General features: G+C 39.3%; 1 protein-coding gene across 1 annotated transcript in view; it reads right to left on the bottom strand.

Moving 5' to 3' along the window:
- The window catches only part of NRCAM (neuronal cell adhesion molecule), a 273,400-nt gene that overhangs the window by 126,141 nt on the left and 123,072 nt on the right, over positions 1-24,187 (bottom strand). Inside the window, exon 3 of the mRNA XM_087436969.1 lies at positions 16,887-16,963. The gene's annotated coding sequence lies outside the window, so the exon portion shown is untranslated. The remainder of the gene's footprint in view (positions 1-16,886; positions 16,964-24,187) is intronic.

The raw sequence follows: 24,187 nt of genomic DNA, 5'->3' as shown, positions 1-24,187 counted from the left end.
CTTGAGTAGATCCAGAAGCAAATGCAAGTGTCTCCAACCTACTTGCAACAGTGAGAGCAAGTTCATGAGCTCCAGCCCAGGGACGTTAGCAGCTTCTGATCTGGATATCATTTCTTCCTCTTTGCTCCTCCAACACCCCTCCCTCTCTTTCTCCAGTCTTTCCAATACACTCCCTATTTAAAATACCTAAAGTGGCTTCCATTTTCCTCTGTACCTTGCCTTATACAAATATACCTGCTTTGTGGCAACCTTTTGGGAGAGGGATATAAAGCAGAAGACATTGTGCCTGCCCTGAAGAAATCTGTAATCTATCTGGGTAATAGAACTAACACATTTGAACCAAGAGTAAACAAGACAAAATAGATCTATTCAAGGGCTGAGGTAAATGGTGCACGGACTCTTTGTGTGACGGGAGAGTACATGGGTACTTCATCACAAACTCTATTTGCTTGGTGCAAGGAGTGGCCTTGCACTTGTGTTTTCCTTTGGCACACAGTCAGGTCTGTTCTCAGCCAGTCCAGAAGCAGCCCCTTGTCCAGCCCACCCCTCTGGTCTTCCGAATCACTTCCCCTTTTTTGGACATGCTTGGTTTATACTTCCTGCCCTGAAGCCATCTCTGGTGCCAAGTTGTCTGCCCCATTCTTGTTCAGTTTCCTGTTCATTAACTTCTGGCTCATTATAATATTAGCATCTCTTAAATCCACATTTGCATCACCATACATATGAAACTTTTATCTACAGCAAAAAGGGGCACAATTACTACACACATATAATTTGGGACAGAACTACTAATTACAACAGGGGTTAAGAGTGGGAGAAAAAGTGATTAAATGTTGCTAAACTGTCAGATTTTTTCAGCCCTTATTAAATCTACTGATTTTACTTTTTTATCCCCTAAAATTGAGGAATTCTATATCATTTGATATGCATTTATTTTTAAAACAAAAACTACTCTTTACTGAGGGCTTACTCTGTACCAGGCCCCTTGCATATGTTAACTCTTTACACCTCGCCAAAACTGAACATTCTCCCGTTTTACAGATGAGAAAGGTGAGGCCCACGGAGGTTAAGTTACTTCTCCATGTTCCTTACTTGTTACTGGCACAGCCAGGACTCACGCTGCCTGTATAGGCTGTTTGACTCCTGCGCCTGTGCAGTTGCAAACAATGCTAAACTGTCCATTTCCATGGATGGAGAACAGTATTTGTGACAATGACCGAAGTCTCTCTGTGGTCAGCATCCTTCGCCAGGGGATGGATAGGATCACAGGGCAGAGCCTCTTCAGGGTACTGAGCAGAGGCTTAGCAGGAGGGGTTCTGGAGCAACTTCACTCCTCTCTGTTGTATAGCCTGGGATTCTGCACGTGACTTTATTTAATCAGGGCTCCACTGAACCTGCTGAAGCAGCACACCGAGCCAGTACAGGGTTCCCAGAGGGCGGCTGCAAGAAGCAAAGGTGAACTCTTTGTTTCACATGGTTATAGGTGGACATCTGCACTTCTGCCTGATACACCTCCACACACTTCAAGGTCTTCAGAAGGATGGAAAAAACAGGGCAACTACTCAGAGAACCACAGGTTTTCAAGCAATTGGCATCCTTTTGTCCCTATAACTAGTGGACAAGTCTGGGCCTCTGTAAACTTATAAAGTTGGAGAGGTTTCCTTATTGCTCTTTCTAGTTGTGCACCTTTTCTTACACAGGTGCTAGCCTCTCTCCCCTCAGCTATTCAGCATATCTTTCCCTGGAAAAAGCTGAAAGATGGAGCCAGTAAATCATTACATACGGATGAGACCTCAGGGGTTTCATTTCAGTAGGGATCAAAGCTTCAAGGTCCCAGCATCTGGGAGGGTATACAGGCGACTGAGGGTGCTAATCCCATGTCTGATATGTGATTAAGGCAGTAGAAGCTCAATAAATGTAGACGTGAATCAAGGAAACCAAACTCCAGCAGGAGAAGTTTAGGTATTAGCCAGTAGGCCAGGATATGTTTTCAAGAGAGAGGAAGATTATGGGGGGCTCCCAGCATCCTGAAATCACTACCTGAATGCAGCATCAATCACTACCTGAATGCAGGCCTTGGGGGGATGAAGATTTTTACTGTATTGATACGAAACATGCTGGCTTCAACGTTCATACCAAAAACCAGACCTAGCAACTGGGAAACCATTAGGAACATTGTTCTGATTCATTTGGTCTCTTGTGGTTTTACAACTAGCAAATTAAATGAATTAGTGAAAAATAAAACCCTCTAAGAACTAAATAATGATATTCCTTCTCCCCAAGTAATCCGTTTCCCTCTACTATTATAGAAACTGCTGTGACTTTGACAGAATTCTTAATGTTATTTATATCTCAAGCAATGCATTATTTTAATCCAAAAGAGAGCACTGGCAAAAAATCGAATTTCTTTGAGGACAAGGGTCTTTACTTAAAATATATGTGTCTGGGCCAGTTAAGAGCCTCCTCTGTGTCACTGCCAGGAATTAGTCACCAGCAAAAAGCCCAATCAGTCTTTGTAAACTTATGATTAGCTTTCATCCCAACAAAGCCCATGTTTGTCACTAGGATACTTGCTTCGCCAGCTACTGGTTAAAGGATCAGTGACATACTTCAAAGATTTTTGGGTACAGTTTCTGTTCTTTGTGAAGAGCATTTGTTCTCTCAAAAACAAATGCTTGATTTGTTCATTTGCTCCAAAAAATGAGAGGAACATTTCTTTTGATTGTTTTCCAACCCCACCTCTGCATTTAACAATGGAAAGCCACAGTGCCCTTTCCTCCTGCTAGCAGAATTTGTGAGTAAGCTGAGTTCTAAACTATGACATTTCTGAACCTTGGGAAGTCAGAGTGTTACATCAAACTGAGGCAAAATTTATTCAGCTAAAGACAAAGGGCTGGAACTTCAAATTTTCCTAAGCATACATCCATTCATTCATTCACTGGTTCATTCATTGAGAAAATTACACACCTACTACAAGCCAGGCAGTATTCTTGGTGCTGGAATACATTAATGAACACAAGAGACAAAAGTTCCTGCCCTCAGGGACCTTATATTCTAGTGGAGGAGACAGATAATAACACAATTAATAATAAATTATATAGTTTGTTAGGTGCTAAGTTCTATAGAGGAAAAAAAAAACCAGAGAGGGAGATAGGGGTCCTAAGGTGTGTGTATGTGTGTCTGTGTGTGTACGCACATGCACAGGTACACTTGCTCACCACAGGATCAGGAAATAGCTCACCAGAAAGTGATATTTGAGCAAAGACCTGAAGAAGAGGCAGCAAGCTTTGGGGACATATGCAGAAAGAGTATTCCAGACAGAGAGAACCACAGTGCAAGGACCCTGAGGTGGGAGTGTGCCTGGCTTGTTCAAGGGACATCAAGGGGCCAATGTACCTAGAGCAGGGTGGAGGGAGAGGAGTAAGTGTGAGGTCAGGGTAAGGGCTTTGGCTTTGCACAAACTTAATTAGGAGACTGAAAAAGTAAGTAAAATCTAGAATGAAACCCTTGATAATAAGGAGATAATTAATAAAACTAAATGCAAATTTAAATAAAATGCATGTTGCAAAGCCACCATACTTTATTACTAATGATCATATTTAAAGAAAAAAGTAGATATTTATCGTTATCTAAAAGGCATCAACGAAATGATTATAACCTAAGTATGATTTATAAAAGAGATTTATGAGTAGACAGCTTTGCTGTGTGGTGATTTAAGGCATTTGTGGGACAGGCTCCTCTGTCCAAAAAAGATAACTCCTCTGCATGGAATTCTACTTCTTGAATCTAATGATAGGATTTAATTTTCCCTTCCTTCAGATCTTCAAGGCCATTTATTTTCCAGATTCTTCTATTAAAACACAAACACTGGGTTAGGATGGGAAGGGGGTAGGGAAAAGAGTAGGAATTCACATCTAAAGCAGTTATCAGGCAATTTCTTCTCAGAAGCAGTAGACAGCTAGCTGCCTTCAAAATACTGTGTGAATAAAACATGGCTTGGGTTCCTGCGGAAGAGCTCGAGGAGGGAAGAGGTGGGATGGCAGGGTGACAAGGTACAAAAACAAGATTTAATTACGACTATTTCTATGAATGTGGACAAATGTCATACCTGTGAGCAAACCACACGGACACTAAAATTCCAAGAACTTTCCTTTCCAGATATAATCAGCCACACAAAAGACAAGAAGAATGCCCACTACTACTGTAATACTGTACCACTTTGTAGCAGGCAAGCATTCCTAACCGTATTACATTGTTTGGCCTAGAATTTTTTTCTCTTTCTGTAGCACCCATTTATTCCACACAGTGTACACGAACATGGAATGGATATTTAGAACCACGGGTGCAGTGTAACAACCTTGACAGCCTTTAGATTTATTATTTGATGTGAATGGGCAGCAGGGTAATAGCTTTGACTTCCATATGAGACCTTATTTGTCATGTACACAGAGCACCTTGACCAGAACTCCCAAGGCCCAGGGCTCCCCTTATTAACTAATTAAGTATTCTAGTGGGCACTTCTCTTGCCCAGGCAGAGGGGCGGTGGTGAAGCACATGTGCTCTGGAATTAGACTATCTTGGTTTGAATTCCTGCTCTACCAGCTCCTAGCTGTGTGTCCATGGGCAATGTATTTAACTTTGCACCTCAGTTTCTTCATCTATCAAATGAAGATAACAGGTTACTGTGAGGATTACATGAGATAAAACAGGAAAAGTGCTTAGAACATGTGTAGCACATAGTGAGCCTCACAAAAGGTGACTGTTATTACAGTAGAACATAATGGTTTTCAAAATAGGTATCACTGGGAATATTCAATTCCACTATTAAGGTATTACTGTCTACATAAAAACTTAACCCTTCCCAAAACTTCTGTTGACATTTTTTTATAGACATGGGCTAAAAAAAGAAAGAAAATAAAATCTGATTAAAAAAATACTGCTTAGGGCATATTTGATTATTCTCAATTGTTATTATAACACTGTGTTAATTTTACCTTATTAAATATTGAAGAAGGGCCATCACCATTGAGAAGACATTAAAATATATTATATGAAATTAAGCTAATTTGTCTTTATATATAGCCTTGGAGGATCCTAGATGCTATTTTTACAATAAACATCTATTTTCTAAAAATGCCATCATGTCATATATATATGCCAAAAAAACAGAGAGGCATAAGACAAATGCATCCCTGGGTAAGCTGAGACCCTTTGAGAAAATAACTTGTCTCCATGTTGTGCTAAACTAGGGGCAACACTGAAACAGGAACAGGTCAAATGAGCTGTTCCAAAGAACGGCAAATGTCTACCCCAGGTGAGGCACATAGGCCAAGAGGAAATAAAAGTTAATAATAAAGGACCCAGGCAAAGTTTATATCAGATCTGGCTTTACAACCTAGAATTTCTTCATTTTCTTTTCTAATTTATTGTAAGATTGAAACTATGGTGCTGATTTTGTGGCACTGAAGTATTTTATGAATCAACAGAAGCTGAATCATGAAAAATTCAAATACTTTTGATCAAAATATAATACTATCAACTCAGAAACAGAAAATCTTATTTAAAACATAAATTCTGTTTTACTCTACATTTTATTCAGGAAACAAATTCTACTTATATTAAATGTATATTTTTATAGCACTAAATTTCAATGACATAAATTCTCATTAAAAATAATTCCTTATAAGAATAAAAAAGGAAACTGCACAATATTCTCTATATTCTATAAATAGAGGTAAAATATTTAATTATAATGAAGAAGTATACAAGGCATGGCTACATAATACCAAGAAGAGGAAGGATAATTTTGATAAGAAAATGAATTTAAATTGTAAGGAACTCTCTACCATCATTTGCAAAGAATTCTATATAGTTTGAACAATTTAAAAATAGTGCTATTTTATATCCTAACAAACATTTCCCATTCCTTTTATTAGGAAGCAAATTACTGACAGATGATAAACGTAATTTCATTACAGATGCCAAAGTGTATTCTATGCTAGCCAGATTCAAAACAATGCAAGTAAAATGTGGAAAACAAACCAGAAGGGTTTTCTCCACAGACAAAATTTATAGAAATTTAAATAAGTATCAGATAGTTTTCCAGAAAATATGTTCCATGGCCCACATGGATCACCAACATAACTTCTAGGACAACAGGAGCTAATGAAGAATTGGTACCAGACACCTGGGAGGTCATTAGCAACAACAAGATTTAGCTAGTAGAGCTGCAGAAAGAAACAAGTGGGGTGCATCCAAGGCATGAACCACATGAGTGCTTACTATCCCATCCATGCTTCTGGGATAAATGAAAGGAGTGCCAAGGCAGATTTGGGGATTTTTTCTGCTTATCCTACGTACATGAGAAGTAGAAGGGAAATTAGACAATTTTTCTATTTTTAAAAAACTACAGTTCTTTTCCATTTGATTGATTGAATAGAAGATGAATGGACAGCGACATGATTTTTGATTAAGAAGTACCTAGGAGCTCAAAATGAAAAATTTATGAATATAAATTATGATGTGGGCCTTTAAAATTATGATTTTGGCCATTAATTATGCCAGGATTTGTCCATAAGTACACATGAATTCCCTCTGCAGCCAACTCATCACTTTAGGACAATATTTCTGAGACTTGTGATTCATGGCCTGGGGTTAAGCCATCTTTCATCTAGAAATCTGACGGAATTATTAAAATGGAAATGTTTCATGGAAATGCCACCTCAATCATTTGGCATGTGTCTGACTGATCACCCTTTCCAAAGAGTGACCACAGGACAAAAAACAAGAACCATGAACATAACAACAACAGAAACAGAAACAATGCAGCTCTTTCCCCTTACATTGGACTCACATTTATCTGCTTAGTAATAATGACATATTGTCCCCTGTTATTGCTTCGAAAAATGTTTCCAGTGACCCTTGGGAATGTTATGTACTGTTTTGCTTTATTTATGCCCTTGGCAAAATTTTCTTTGTTCAGATCACTCTTTGAGAAAGTCATTTCAGTCTGAATTGCGTACATTCTGGGTCCTTCGGTTAATAAGAGTTTTTGACCTTTCGGTTTCTATGGCCAGTTCTTCTCTTGGAGATAACTGATGGCATTAATTCTCCTTGCATGTGCTCCATGGGAAACCACCCCTCTTCTTCAAAAAAGTGTACTAATTCTGAGGACAACCTGGGATGACCAACTGCCAACCCACCTCTTTGGGTTCCAGAAATGGAACTCAACTAAGGCAGAGATGTCTCAACTAAGGTTACAGTCATGGAATAATGGGACAAATGCTCAGCTAAATTGAAACAAAACATCTACCTCAGTGATAGTTTCCTACCTGCTTTCCTCATCTTCAATGTGCTTTCATTGAATTTTCTTAAAATACTGATGCCAAATTAACCTTCTCAAACAATGGTGGGCACACATTACTTCTCACTCAGAACTTAATGGGTTCATAACTCAAACTCAGTACAGCATATTCACAATCAGACATATTTCAAACTCAACATATTCATGACAGAACTCTTTATCTTCCTCTCAAAAGCAGTCCTGCATTTTCTGTTCTGGTCAGTAGCACCACCATCCACCCAGTCTCTAAAGCCAGAGGTTAGGCTTTGCTTTTCCTCATTCTTCCTTCCCAATTGGCATACACGTCCACTCAAATATACCGTAAACTGTCTCCTTCTCTGCAGCCCCTCTGCTAGGCCCCTGGGTCAGGCTCTCTTGCTTCTCATCTTCTTATCTCTTACCTCCTACTGGCTTCCAGCTTCCATTTTCACCCTTCTATTCTACACACAGTTGCCAGGGTATTTGTTGTAAACTCAGATCCCTTACTCACAATCCTTAAGTGGAATCCTACAACCTCTTCCAAACTCCTGACCAGACAGCACACCCCAACCTGCCTTCGGAGCACCTCCAACTTCTCCACCTTCAGTCAGACCAATGCACTCAAAGTGTATCGACTGCCAGTTTTCAAGTGGTATCTACTGTGCCTCACTCTCCCACAGCTGGAATGTCCTTCTCCATGTCTACCTGGAAGATGCCTGCTCACCTTTGATGTTCCTTCTCAAGGATTTTCCTGATGCCACCATGCAGAGTTGTCAAATTTGCCTTTATATCACCATTATACCTTTATATGTATATATACACATACAAAAATGTATGCATATTATTTTTACCTTTTTTGGACTAATTACACAATATTGCAATTATTGTGCTGTATACATTTAATGTATAGCTTGCTTGCTACTCTTTGTGAATGTCTTAAACATAGTAGCTCATTCATTCATTAAACAAGGAAGGAAGGAACAAGCACCTCTCCAAAGTCCACTTCTTGGGTCTACTTTCTGCTTTAAGTTGGTTTACTTATTTTTCCTTTTTGCCATGCCAATACCACGTTTATCTCCCCCCCCCCCAAGACTTTGCCATTTCTCCCATTGTAATTTCTACTCTTTTTAATTTAATTTCTCTGAACTAGTTTTAGAACCATTCTTCCTTCAGTAATCAGTTCAAGTTCAAACCAGTCATAAACCTGTGTCAGGCTCCCAGTATCTATCTAGTGGTTACCACTCCTTTGAACTCCCAGAGCACTTTTAGCTCATACCACACATTTAACAGTCAATAACGCTGGTTTATTCTTTCTTTTTATGTGTATACCTAGTACATACGTGTGTATGTGAATAGTCGATTTATATGTATATAACTAAAGAGTGTGAGTCACTGAAGGGCACGACCCATATCTTATAATGCAGATTGCATTGTCAGGACCTCTCACAGTTCCCTCTATATAAGAAGCAATCAATAACATTTATTAATGAAGATGGTCACCACATAGGCACTTATGTAGGTCCCATAAATTAGTACTTTATTTGTATTAATGAAACTCAAATAACTCCAGAATAAACTTTGACCTGTTGTCATTAAAGTGGTGAGATTCTAGGTTCGAGTATGGGCAATGGTCCCATAAGTCATTCAGTGGTTATCAATCACTCTACTTGTGAAGAACTGTGTTTGACTCTCAGCTGAGGAAAATCTGTTTTATAAAAGAAAGTCTTTCAATTGTTTACACTTTATAACAAAGATCTTTCCATGCCCTTTCTGTGTCCATTGAATCACTTACTGGATCAAGGCAGCTACATTTCAGTAATAAAAATAATTTGGGGGGCCGGCCTGGTGGCGTAGTGGTTAAGTTTGCGTGCTCTGCTTTGGCGGCCCAGGGTTCATGGGTTTGGATCCCAGGTGCGGACCTACACACCAATCATCAAGCCATGCCGTGGTGGTGTCCCATATACAAAAACAGAGGAAGATTGGCATGGATGTTAGCTCAGGGATAATCTTCCTCAGGCAAAAAGAGGAAGACTGACAACAGATGTTAGCTCAGGGCAAATCTTCCTCACCAAAAATAATAATAATAATAATAATAATAATTTAGACAGAATCAGCAAGTCCATTATAACATAGATATTTAAAATCCACTTCTTTACTGAACTTGGGGTTTGTTCTACAGAAGAAAAATCCTGATGTTCAAAGGCATGTTTTCAGAAAAATGAAAACACCTATCAATTTACCATAAAGCTGCTCTGGGTAACTTACAACCACCAGCAACATATGGAAAGACCCAGAGAGAAAAGTAGGTGGAAGCTTTCCCTAGAAATGAATTCCGATTTTGGTACATAACAAGTATTCATTTCAATTCAACAAATATTTACAGAGCATGAACTAAGTACCCAGGATGGTGCAAGAGGCTGTCTAAGATGTATTTATTTTTTCCTACTCCCTATGGCAAGAAAGCTTTTTAAGGAACTTCAAAAACATTACCAGCCAAATAATTTATTTTGCACAACAAATCAATTTGAAGACCTTTTTTTGGTATTAAACCATATCTGTAGTTGGATTTTCTATAACAGAGAAATGTTACATAATGAAGAAATATTTTATAGGGCACTTGGAACTTAGATATATTTTCTCGGTCATTTGAATAACTTGAATATAGTAGTTTTGTCTAGTTATATTTGTCAAATTCTTTCTCTTTTTTTTTTGCCCCAGGGAACAAAGCCATTTAGGAAACTACATTAACTAAGTGTTCTCTGTGCTTACTGACAAAGAAATAAATAGAAACTTGCAGAAACCATTTCCCCTGTGCTCCTTCTCCACGTGGATTGTTCTCTGCCTTCCATTCTCTCCTTTCACAACCTGTTCCTCTAGCCTTTCCTTCACCAGGCTAACAGCTTCTGTCAGCGAGGCTTTTATTCAGAACAGTATCAAAAGCTCCGCAGAAAAATGAATTAATCATGTTCGCTGCTTCTCTTTGTTTACCCCTTCAATTCCACCAGAATTCAAGCAAAACGAGAAAATGCATGTCTAATCACAAACGTGAACTCCTTCTTAGACGTTATTTTGGTGCATTTCTCTTTTAAACATATCACACAATTAAAGGTTCTCTAAAAATCAAACAAGATTAGTTTTCCAAATATGTCTTCCACATCAAATACATAGTATGATGATTTAAACACATATTCTGTGTACCTCGAGCTCCAAAAGAGAAGCTTATGAATACAAATGCCAAGGAAGCAATTCAATATTTTACTTTCTAATTTTCCACAAATATTCCCTGTGAGACAGACATAACTAAGCATTTTAAAGTAATAGTAAATGTAGGGTTAGATAGCATTATTCAAATAACAGAAGTCTTGTATTCTATTGAATGGTCTTGTCACTGCTGTCTAAGTGGAATAAAGAATCTTTACTCAAGTCTTATTCTTCAAAATATCAGACTGCCATCCTTCACCATTAATTTCATGCCAATAATTAAATGGGATAAATATTGGTGACTTCACCACTCCTTTTCATACAGTAATTCTCCAATATATAGAAGTTCCCTCTTGTTCGGGATGAATTTGTTCACTTTGCTTTTCCCAGTGTTAAAAGTATTTTTTCTGAACAGCACTGACAGTTTCTTCTGTTAAAATGCTATAGTTAGAGCCTCAACTATAGCAAGTAGTGGGCACCACTACCACCCCAGCACCACTGAATCATTGCCTCCCTGCTTGGACATTCTCTCACCATTTTAGGAGACGGCTTTCTCATCATTTCTGTCATCTAGAGTTGGAAAGTTTTAAAAGTAGCAGTAGAATTCCTATGTCTCAAATAACAAGTAAAAGATACTAAACAAATAAAAACTCTCAAACATTGATCTCTTTCAGACCATTAGCCAGGCAGAACCTCATCAAGATGGGCCTTTTTAAAAACAAGCTATGAAAAAAAAAAGTGTGGTTTAATGGGAATTCGTAATACAGTAAGAAAAGTCACAACCCTGAATGAAGTGGACTAGAAACGGAATTACCCTGGCTGGGCTGATGGGAATCCCTGCCTCTGGGAAGAGTGGGTTTCCAAAGGAGATGCCAAGTTCACCAAGCATCTAATGGACAGTCCATTTGCATATCTCTTCCTGTATTATTCAAGTGAAAATTGTGCTCTATGAGTACTTTCAGTTTTTTCTCTTTACAAAAATTTTCAGAAGAACAAAAATGAAAGTCAGGCCAGGATCATCCACAGAACAGAGAGATGGCACCAAGCATTTACATTCAGCTAAAAGAACATTCCTTCTATGAAGTTCATAGTTTATAGAGTCCTGCTAGATTATGGTATAGAACACTTTTGTGAGAGGAGAATATTTCTGTAAAAAATCTGCTAGGTCTATGGTTTTATTTATGAAGGCAGTGGGGTGAAATATATACACAGAAGACCCATGTGCCCGTGTGAGCCCATGGGCCCATGTGAACTCTGCAGCAGCCGGTGAGGAGGCTCACCCCACACACCTCAGGTGCAGTTGCAGCTTAAGGAGGCATCGCAGGAACACATTAATCAACACGTTCAAGGAATGCATTAATCAACACCGCCACGTCGGCTGGCATGCCCCATTGTTTAACCATGCATGCTAACGAACACGAAGCAGCAATATGAATGTGAATTTCCACCATGCTGCAAGAAACAAAACCCTTTTCAGGACTGGCCCCATGCACCATATCCTACTCCACTCTTTCAATAGAAATCATTCTCTCCTGTATTCCTGCTAGTTTATGGACTTGCTTTCTGCCACAGTCAACCAGAAACAAAGACGCTTTACAGGCCAGCTAAGTTTGACAAAAGCTGTAGAAATGCCTTCTGCAGATATGAAAACTTGAATCCTTCCAAGGGATTTTTTCTTTGCCTTACAAAACAAATGCTGTTGTGAAAGGTAAAATAAAACAAAACAAAACAAAGCAAAAAAAAAAAAAAAAAAAGTCCAAGCATCTATTTGTGTATGCAGTCAGATGTGACAGCAACATACTGCATTATCAGCAGGGGCCTGGGCCCGGCCTCCTGCTCCACACTGGGCTTCATTTTCCTCCTGGGTAGTTCCCTAGATAACCCTCCTGTCAGGATTTGACTCCCTCCAAAAGCAGACAGGGATGAAATGTCCAGATGCTGGAAGGAAGGGTCTGATAAAGCACCCATTGAACTGAGGCACACATGTCTACCTTTGTGTATACAGAGTTATGTGGACCTGAACATTAAAGGCTTTCCAGTATTATCAACACTCAGAGTATCTCACTCAGTAAGTTATGGGGCACAAGGTTCAATAAATATTGATTTTGGTCAAGAGAACGCTGAACATAAAGATCATAATTCTGAATGAATAAGGGATGCCATTTATAATGATCATTTTGAATAATCTTCCTCTCAGGGGCAGTTATTTCAGTAGACGTTGTACTTGCTGGGAACAAGGGTCACATGGCAGTGGTTCCCCTCTCGCCTCTCAGTGGTACAATTCTAGTCATTTCAGTGAGCTCCCAAATTAAAGTCCATGGCCCACTGATCTAGTCTTATCTCATCCCAGCTCTAATTCTGGTGACCATAGAAAACATTTAAAAACTACAAGCCAAAAGTGCAGCAGGGCAAACAAATCTGATCCAGTAAGTATCTAGAAAGTGCTATTTGCAAAGGTCACGGCATCAGCCCTTTCGTGTGTAAATGCTAAGTCTCTACATATTTCCTACTGCAGTGACTCAGGCAATTCTCTCCTTCCAATTCCAAAGCAGAGATTTCTCCCCACTAGACCGCAGTGGGAAGAGAGGTGAGGAACTCAGGCAAGTTGCAGGATTCCTTCTACTGACTACTAGCACTAATTGCTGCTGCCACGAAAACATAATGCCACCTTTCTCATCACTCTCTCACCCTTGCACAACTACCCACCTCCCACGATCTCCCAAAAGAGAATGCTGACGTCTTTCTTCAGATACCTTTCAACTGCTCTTTCTAAGACAGCTACCAAACTGAGCTACCCAGAGTAGTGGGAGGGAATAGGTGGGTTTTCAAAGAAAAATGGTTGTGTTCCATAAGAATGACGAGGACAGGATGCAAGGGGCAGAAAAGACGTAATCAATAAAGGCATCTCAATCATGGATGCCATCATAACTCAGAGATAAGTATCAGGAAGTGTATTATAATTCAACCTCCCTCAGAAACGCTGTACATGAGATTTAACAGGCTTCCATCCGACCCTAGGTCACAGGGTGTTACTCAGACTCCACGTGGAAATGGAAAGCTGGGCAGTACACCGGGATGGAAGAACAGAATATTCATCTCTCTCATCTGGCTTTCAGGAATGCTGGACTTTGGTGGTGAGCAGTATTCCATGAAGTCCGCCATGATCACAATGGTGGGGCTGTCCAAGTGTGCTAATGTTTCCAGAGACGTCGTTGAATTGAAATCTGGAGCTTGCCCTCATATTTCAAGGTGAAGAGGGAGTAAGTCAATAAGTATAAGAAAAGATCGTTCTGGTTTTCTAGCTGACTAAATACCTAATCAATTTTAACTGGTACAAACCAATAAAGAGATGAATAGCCTCTGCTTAGATTTAGATCCCTGTCTTGGTTTTTGTACGTTCTAGGCTTCCCAGGGTAACTTTTTATTTATGAGCCTTTCATCTCTAGTTTCGTGAGGCGAGTACTCCTTTTGTGGATGACATATGTCCCCTAGATTTGTCTGATGTCAAGTAACATGAGATAAAACTTCTCAGCTTTAAAATGATCCTGTAGGACAAAATTTTGATAGACCACTTTACTGTTAAATAGTATTAAAAACAGCAGTCCTATTTGGGCTTTGTAATAAAATATTGATTCACATTTACAAATCAACTTAATTATAAGAGAGTCTTTGTACTGTTGTCAGTTTTACTACTATCTACTCAGAATATAATAACCATTCTCCTAAGATGTATGCATAATTTTTATAAGTTAGTACTATGAGTCCAAAGGAAAGAACAATTTTCAAATCATCAACCAAAAACAATGATTAAATAACTCCAATAATCTGTCAGATTTTCCTTTTCATGTAGCTTTCCAAATGGGAACATGCGTTAAGGTGTAGCATGGGCGTGATTCTTCAGACTCATTATGGTTACAGCCAGGACCAATGTACACAAATGTAGCCAGAGCAGAAAGCCAGTTATAAGGAGTGATTTCAGGGGTGCCCCCTCCTCACTCTGGTGGTTTACTGAAAATCCACCATTAGCTGTCCCGCATTTTAGCTCAAGGTTTTCAAGCAAGGTAGAAGGCAGGTTTTCCTTGCAGAGAATTTACACATTAGTGTTAATGATGAATGTGAACACAGTTCTTATAAGCGACTGGACATCAGTAGAGGTAGCACTTTCCAGAGAGAAGGATATGGGGCTGGGAGTGGGGGTTTGCAAACCACAGTTCTGGCTGCTCACGCCTTTTGGATACCACAGTGCACTAGTGAATGTGGGAAAAACTACTGAAAACTCTAAGTAGCTACAAAAAAACTTATTCTAATGTCAGAGGCTGAATTCTTGAATAGCCTGGGGACATTCTGAATACAAGTGTGCTTTAGAACTTTGGGAAGTTTTAGGGAGTCTTTGTGAAGCATGGGAAAGAAATGGGGAAGACACTCAGTTAGTTTCAACCAGATTAAATCATTCACAAAGATAAAATGAGATATTTTAGTGGCTCTAAGAGTGTCTGACAACTGAAAGTTCACTTTAGTCATTTAACAAAAGACTAGCCAAAAAGATCAACGAGAAGAACATATTGAGAAAGGTAGAACTGAACTTTTTCACTTGTTGCTCTAGAAGATAGAGATTTTAAGTCAAATAACTCTGAGGCAATGAATGAAAGAGAAAATAACACAACCAGCCAGGAAAACGCCCTCAGAAACCACGTGAGAGCATCTTCAAAAGTGGGAAAGCATCCATTATTGAGCCCCATCACTGCCACCTGACTTGGTGGTCCCTTTGCTTGCCTTGTCTTCCTGTATTTTCCCCTTTCACTAGAAACCAGCATTTACAAATAAGCTCCTCATTTTGCTGTCTTCCTACTTCTCCTCGATATCACACAATAGATTATCTACAGAAGAACTTCTCATTACTTACCACAGATACTAGTGTTTTATTGGTAGGCCACTTTACTTAACACAATTACTACTAATTCCTAATTCCTAACAACTGAGATTTGGTATGTATCGACTTCCATGTCCCTGTCAGAATGGATGGATCTTACTCTTACACTGCTTTACTCTGCAAGTGTTCCTTATTTTATAGAATATGCACACTCGTTGGAGGGGGTGTGTATAGGTATAATGAAAACTTTATAAAATAAGTCATTTTACATTAACTAAGGGAGCTTTCTATTAAAATAGCATTTATATAAAATGAAGGCTCTTCTGGTATTGGTCATAATTACCTAACTCAGCAGTTTTGCTAGTCTTTACTAATTTTCACTTTTCAAGAACTCTTCAAGCAGAACAAAGTGTGTGCTATTTGATTTACAAAGCAATGTTCTTAGTTTCCAGGTTACTGATTTGGGGATTTCTGGTGGTATTTTGAAACACCATAAGAACTAGTCAGTCATATGAAATCAGTTTCAATACAACACAATGGAAGCATATTCAACTGAGGCATGAATCATTTCCTCTTAAAATACAAAACGACATCTGAAAGAATCGATTTAAGAATTTTCAAGGACAAGGGACAACATGCTTGGATTTTACTACCTCAAAATCTTGCATACAATCTTCTTTTCTTAATTAAAGTCCATGAGAGTTTCTTTATTTGTTAAATGAAATCGATGAGGTAGAGGACTAAATGTCTGAACAATCATGCTCTCATAAATTCCTTAAGAAAGCCATTATTGGTTGAGATACAGTTCTCTGAACTGTGTTCCAGATCTCCAAAGAAGATATTTTTCATCAAGCTCAATACTATAATAGATGGCCTTTCAGAAGGCATCATAGGCCTGGTAGAGTCCATTCTAGAGCTGATAATTCTAATGACGCAAATGGGAACAGGGTGGGCACGGGGGGTGGGGAATGCGTGTGTGGTGGGACGATTTTCAAAGCATAAAGCACATATCAAAGGAATATTTAAACTTTCCAAACAGACTTTTGTATTATTTGGATTTCATTGTGAGACAATAAAAATCATGTACGGACAGTAAGTTCTTGGAAGATTTTTGATATATGATTGAATCAAAAAGAAAACTCCATTCTTGTAAATCTTTAATTCCTTCAGAAACATACTGTGTACTAGCAATCCTTTTATTCTGCTGTCTATTTTCTGAACTTTATGATTCATGATTTAGGTAAACAAAAATCTTATTACTGTGAAAGGGCATGAAGGGCTGGTTTTCTTCCCTATGTATTTGATCCATCTTCTTTGACAAGCAGTATGATTAATGTTTTCGCATCTACATTCCTACCTCCTGTCTTTTATCATACTCTCTGGATTGAAAAGTATTAAATATGGCAATAATATTACATAATCACATCATTTTATGGTATAATCCCTTTTTTAACTACTAACTAATTTAAAACTTTTATGAAGACAAACTCCTACCTTTGAAGAAGGTCTTCTTATCTGAGAAGTTGTTCTTCCTTTTAATTCTTTAAACCAAAAGTCTTCTTAGCATTGCTCTGTGGGTTGAAGAGTGGGGGAAAATGTTAAGAAGACATTTGTCGTCAATCACAGCAGATTATCAATACATTAACTCCAACTGACTCCCTGATGGGAAATACAATTATAGGAGGAGCCCTGCAAGGAAAGACAAATTATGAATACATTTGCCAAAACACATCTCTGCTGGTTTCATTCAAAAGTGACAGCAGAGAGGTGACTAAAACTCTGGTGGCCATCCTCTTAAAGAATCCCAGCAAAAGAGTCACTTCTGTTCCCCCTTTGCAGTTTAGAGGAATAGAGGGTTTTTTGTAACGCATGTATACAGTGTGGCTAAAATACTTCCTTGCTGTGGGCTTATCATTATTACTTAAATTTTTATTCAGTAGAGTAGGAATTCTTTTGACCGTGTTTGAAAAGCCCCAAGTTTTCAATGAGGGTCTTAAAGAGATGATGGGAGCAGCCAAGAGCGAGCAGACCCACCTGGGCTATGAAAAGGCTCGGCTACGGACAGCTCCAGAACTTGATCATCTCCAGCTCTCCTCTCCTCAGCCTGAATGTTTCCTTTGCAAATATTCCAGCTGAGAATTAGCCAGAAAAGGACAGCATGGACGGGGAGGAGAACAATCACAGCTGAGCATATTAGGTTTCATTTTATAGACAACCAATTCAGTGACACCCACGGTTTTCTAAGGGAGGATTTGTGGCTTTTTGGACTTTGGACTTTTGGAAACAGAAGTCATACTATCAACCTCTGAAAAACCCTTCAGAGAAGAGAAACAAGCATCAATTCAGAAACTCTTGGCTGCTCCCAAATATTAAGACAACTACGAATCGCAAAATGATTCCATTAATGAAATAAAGATGTGTAATCATCTCAGATGTTCTAATTTATGCATGTATTATAAAATATTTTCTGTATTAAATTGCAAAACGCTTTATCTTACTTATATGTAAAACCACTCAATAGATTTTCATTGGATCTGATGCAACGATATTTTATCAGGACAAAATGTTAATGTTGTAGAGGTTAGTGATTCTTCCTTTGAATTAAAACCAATTTTAGAGTAATCAAGGTTTTCTTTCCTTGTCACTTAGTTCCCACTTTAAAAAAACTCTCTAGAAGTGTATAGGAAACAGTCTACAAGAATTTGAGCTATGTCTATAATAACCATTAAATTCAACAAATATATTGAACATTTACTATGCATGTGTCAATATATTGGATAAATATAAATAAGGAAAAAAGAATGAAATGTAAATAAGACACGTTTCCTACCATAACGGATCTCAGCCCACACCCTGATGGGAAAAACAAAACTATCACCAACCACTATAAAATGCAGTATTTACAGAGTATTATGAGACCACAGAAGAAGGAACAATTGATTCTGTAAGGCGGCTTCAAGGAAGGCTTTCCACAGGTGACAACACTTAAGTTGGGCCTTAAAGGTGGGTAGGAAGGGCATTCTAAGCAGAGAGAAGGGCAGGAACAAAGGAATGGCAATGACAAAGTGGGTGGTGTGTCCCCCCTAGTTGAGCAATGAAGCTACAGGCATAGTGATGATGGGGGGCAGGGAGTACGGCAAAGAGGGGAGTCTACAGAGGTCATTTGGAACCCGAGTGCAAAGGGCCTTGAGCAACAACCAATTTATGAGTCTGGACATGAACCTGAGAACAATGTGGACCTATTGAAGGTTTTAGGCAGGAGGAAAGAACACTTGTCAGTAGTGTGGGTAACTGATTGAGAGAAGCTAGGGATTAGAAAGCGGGACTATTTAGCGGGTGTTTCAATAACCAGTGTACAAGATTCTTGGCTTCTAGGGGTAACCCCTGCCTCCTCCCAAGCCCACCCCCAATAAGCAATCATTTGACTCCTCCCTGAGATGAATTAGGTTACACAGACAGAACACTGATTTAGGGGTAAGACCACTGGTTTGGCCATGATATTTGATATTACTGCACGTTTTTACTTTATCAATGGAATAATTTTGCGATTTTTCGTTATCCTAATACGTGAGTGCGCTTTTATAGGTGGACCTTGATTAGGTCAGCATGTGGATGTGGTCTCGTTTCTTGCCCCTCCACCTAGCCACCATCTTTCCACCATCCCTCTCCCCCAGACAGCTCTGCTCTGCTTCTGGCCCTGCGCAGGACCTGAGGCAGGTGGGTAGCCCAGTGCCATACTTGACACCAGGGAAACCCTCCATCTGCATCCTTTGTTTCTGTTATTGGATTTGGGCCTTGGATCAGTCTTTCTCTGCACAGTGTTAATGTCTGACACTGATTTGGGCTTAAGGGAATCAGACCCTGCCTAATGGAGTGCTTTGTTTCCAGGTCATTCAGGCCAACCTTGCTTAGGAGAAAGGAGCCTGTCACTTCTAGCCGAGTGTAATAGAGCTTTGCACTGGGACCCGAGACCAAAGCCTCAGCTAATAATACATTTTTACTTTGTCAAAGTCCCCACGACAAGTATCTCCTTTGGGGGCCTCACAGGCAGAGCAGAAGGTCAGCATTCTTGGGTCCCCTGGCCAAAACATACCACAATCCTTCATCTTCAAATAGTCATGGTAAGGCAGATATGCAACTCAAAGGGGTAGCCTGTTCCTTCCTTTTAAAGCCTCTTCTAAAACAAATTTCTGTGTACAGTAAAATCAACAGAAACTTAGAGAGTGCTTTAGTTTGCTGAATCTTCACCCCGACTATTTGGCACCCCTCACTGTGTGTGAAGCACCTACACCACATTGCTGTGGAGCTATTGCTGAAAATCTACATCACAGATGACTGGAGGCTACAGCTAAATATGGGGAAGTGATTCAATTACAGACACATGTCAATAAAATTAATTTCACTTTAATTTTTACCTGGAAGAGATAAGAGAACTAACATTTAGTGGGCTACTATTACGTCCCAGAGCCTGTGTACCTATTGCAGGTGATGCACCAATTCTATTAGCATCATTATCGCTTTGACACAGAGGCAGAAACGGAAGCAGGGAGAGGTTAAGTAAATGACTCTAGTCACACAGCTAGCAAGTAATACATCTGGAATTTTATACCGCTTCTGTCTCAATCTGAAACTTGTGCTTTTTCAACTTCACCCTATGGCTTTTGAGAGAGAACAGGATAAACTTGGAGTGGGGGTGCTCCTGAGATTTAACGAGAGGGCAGCAAAAGAGGAAGCTGTCAGAAAGAGGGAGGCATCAAGGAAGCCAAGAGATAAGAGGGTCAGGAAGGGAAGAGGGTGGTCCACAGGGTCAAAACCTGCCGGAAGGGTGCAAATGGGGAGAACTCAGCAGCCCTCAGTGGGAAGTCCCCACAGCCCTGAGCTGGTACCACCACCACCTCCCCATGGACTGTGGTTTCCAGCTCTCAGTGACACCTACTGCACTATCATTTCTATTCCCGTCTGCCAAGTATACTTTTTATTAATAATGTTTCACAAAGAGGGCAGGTAAGAAAATATTACTGGGTATGGTGTGGAAGATGTTTTTGAACATAAATTTTAAAGAGGAGTCAAAGGAATGTGTCTCTTGATAAGTTCCAATAGTTTTTAGTATACTTCAATTCAAGGCAAAATGCCCTCAAAAGAGCACATATGTAATTTCCCATAGGCATCGTGTGGAAAAATCCTTTCATCCTTGCTTATGTGTATTATTGATAGGGCACTGCCTCATTTTTAACCCCCCTGTAAGGATTTAAACCCTTAGGCCTTTGCAAAGACCACCAAAAGATTATGTATTAATTGTATTACCATGTCAGCAATTATACCAAACATTTCTAGCAAATGAATTTTTGTTACATTCATTACTCTTGCTTTGACAACTGTGTCAATGGGCTTTCATCACTCTGAAACACATTTAGGTCAACAAAATAGGGTAATACATCATTGCTAAGGATTATTTTTCCAATAACAAAGTAATAATTTAATTTTTTTTTTACCAAAATACAATCAACTTAGCCTATTAAATAAAACCAGTCCTAGTCAAAAGGTCAAGATGAGATCTAATATAATTTAAAAGTAGCCTTCAGAAAAGATGAATAACATCTAGGTGAAAAATGTAAGAAGCCCAAAGGCCACAGTACACACAATAAACCAATTATGATAAAAGTAATTCAATGGTCGATAAGTATAACATAAAAAAATTCAGTAATTCAAGAAAGTGAATACTTGCCTTAGCTACCCATGTAAAAATAAAATAATGAATGTCCCAATTGCTCCAAAGTAAATCAAACTATTGATTGGCATGAATTTCTTGCAGGATTTTTTTTTTTTTTTGGTTTTGTTTGTTTTAAAATGAGGATCCCTAACATTAAATACAACTGAAAATCTGTTATTGCAAACACTATTAAGCAAAAAGTATCAGCAAGCAAAAATGCTCAAAATCTCACTTAGTTTATACTCTCTGGTACAACTGTGAGGACATTAAAAGTGCTTACTCTTTGGTTCCTGTGAGGTCGATTTCTAAAAACTGGCCTTACTGATGATATAGCAAAGGGTAGATTACATTGAAATATCAAGCATTTGACCCCTCATGCCAGCCTATTCTGTTTTCAACTGTCACAATTATTTCCTGTTAACACTTTTAAAAAATAAATATAACTGAGAAATACTTTTTAGAACATCAATTTTGAAAACTTTCTATGTAACAATATATTTATACACCAGTACTATTATGTATTTATGTGGCAGGCAAAATTGTTTTGTGTTTTTATCACTATCAAATGATATTAATTTACAAACATTTTTAATCTCTGTTTCTAACAAAACTTCAGTAGTATCAAAAGCATGGACTAATCCCCAAACTCTTTTTTTCTTAACTTCCTGCCTTTGACATGATCCTTGGACTGAAATTGGAGTCCATTCATACTTATTAACTGGAGAGAAAAGGATAAACAAACAACCCTATTAAAATTGGCATTTATCTTTGGTTTCTCTGGGGTATGCCTGTCATCCAGCAGCCTAATTCAGCTTGGCATGGCAACAAGCCAAAATCATCTTGAAATCCAGTTCTCCCCATTTTAGCAGCCTATGAAACAAAATACATTTCAAAAAGCAGAGAATATGTTCTGAAATAAAGCAGGTTCTCCAACTAGTACCTCAACCAGACGGCACCCAGAGGGGCCCCCCTCTACCACAACCTGGCCGGCTGGGGTTCTGGAGATGCAGGGTCCTGACTTCTAGCCCCAAGTTTAGCATCAAGTTCAGCCTACTCTTGCAAGACTAATAAACTTGTTAGGACTTGGGACCAACTCCACGACCTCTTAAATGTCAGAGTGGAAGCAAAGCAGAGACCCATTCTGATGGGAAACTTGGAGGTGAACCAATATACATCATGCTTTACCTTTCAGAGAAGTGAAACTACTAATCCCTTGATAAATCAAATTAAACAGATTGAAGACTTCACTCCCAGAAGCTTTTGACTATTTCAAATGACATCGTCATTTGCTACCTTGTAGACTAGTGCAGACATCCACTAGCGAGCAAATTATGGCATGTTGGAGATATACCATCTTACTGTCTGTCAGTACACAAGCAATCATGCTGTCACACACATTGTTGTAACACTTCATGATACATAGTACATAGCACATTTCATGGTTTTATAGGTTTACTATAACTATAAATAGAAACCTAGAAGTCCTGTGTGCAGTAACAGCTAGCTGCCTACCAAAGAGCCATGCCCCCTTCTGTCAGAGAGGCTGTGGGGAACAGGCTCCTGTCCAGGGTCTGCATTTCCAGCTCCCCTGTATCTGGGTGAGACCATGAGATGTAAAGGAGTTAATCTGTATCATTTCTTTGCCCAGATGTTTAAGAAGCAAGCGTGTCTTTACCACCCCTCTTGTCTCTCCACTGCTGGCTGGACGGTGATGCCCAGTGTGACTACAGAAGTCATATGACATGGCCTCTGTCAGCGTAGCTCCCTGAATAGTGACGAGTAGAGATCCTTCCCTCCACGCAAATGGTCTACCTCACCAGCCTTGGACTGTTACATGAGTTGGAAAGGAACTCTAATTGAGTGAAGTTTCTACAGTTTGGGGGTTTGTTACAATAGCTAGCTCTGCCCTATCTAATAAGAGTCAGCATGCCATGAACATAATAGAAACCTTAAACTAAATCTATTTCTCATTGGTCCTTTTTCTGTGTCTATAATCTAAAAGGAATAGGTTTAATTTTAAAATATTAGTGTATTCAGAGCAGTAGAGCAAAAGTGATTAAAGGACATTAAATAAGTCCTATTAGAGACAATTAAAGTAACAATGTTAACTTCGCTTAGCAAAGAAAAAGTTTCAAGGAGGCTAGTTAAACTGCCAATGAATATATGAAGGTCCTAAAAATTTTACATAGCAGATAGTGAGAAACTATTTTTCAACTTCACTAAATATAAACCAAACAAATATAGAAGATTTACGTGTTGGTATATAAAATAACACTGCACCTAGAGCACGGGGAAGATTAAAAATAGAGTTTCCGAGAGAATCTGATTCAGTAGGTGTAGGTGGGGCCTGGAAACTCATGTCTCTAACAGGCAGGGCCCTGGGCCGGCCCCGGGGCTTAGCGGTTAAGTGCGCGAGCTCCGCTACTGGCGGCCCGGGTTCGGATCCTGGGCGCGCACCAACACACCGCTTCTCCAGCCATGCTGAGGCCACGTCCCACATACAGCAACTAGAAGGATGTGCAACTATGACATACAACTATCTACTGGGGCTTTAGGGGAAAAAAAAAAAAAAGGAGGAGGATTGGCAATAGATGTTAGTTTAGAGCCGGTCTTCCTCAGCAAAAAAAAAAAAAAAAGAGGAGGATTAGCATGGATGTTAGCTCAGGGCTGATCTTCCTCACAATAAATAAATAAATAAATAACAGGCAGCCCCAGCAGGTTCTGATGCAGGTAGGTGGTCACAGGCCACACGGGCAACACGGTGAAGAATGTCTCTAGGATAACGATGGTCAAACAGTGAAATATGCCACTTTGTGAGGTTGTCAAATTTCCTTCCTAGCAGAAAATACAACTGGGAAAGTTTCTCATCCACAGGGTGGAAAACACACTCTGTCAGCTAACATGACAGCGCTCTGGGAATATAGACAACTATGACATGATCCCAATCCTTAAGCAGCTCACAGTCTTAGGAGGGTGACTGTGAATGTATATCCATGTGTGTGGGTGCATATGTAGAGGAGGCAGTGATGAGGAGAAGGAGGAAACAAAGATGACCTCCGGGTTTGAAATGGGGGAGATGAGATCT

The sequence above is a fragment of the Ceratotherium simum genome, chromosome 1 (assembly GCF_057802395.1).
Source record: "Ceratotherium simum simum isolate JZ-2026a chromosome 1, ASM5780239v1, whole genome shotgun sequence".
Taxonomy (NCBI): domain Eukaryota; kingdom Metazoa; phylum Chordata; class Mammalia; order Perissodactyla; family Rhinocerotidae; genus Ceratotherium; species Ceratotherium simum.
This window is presented reverse-complemented; position numbering and strand designations above follow the sequence as displayed.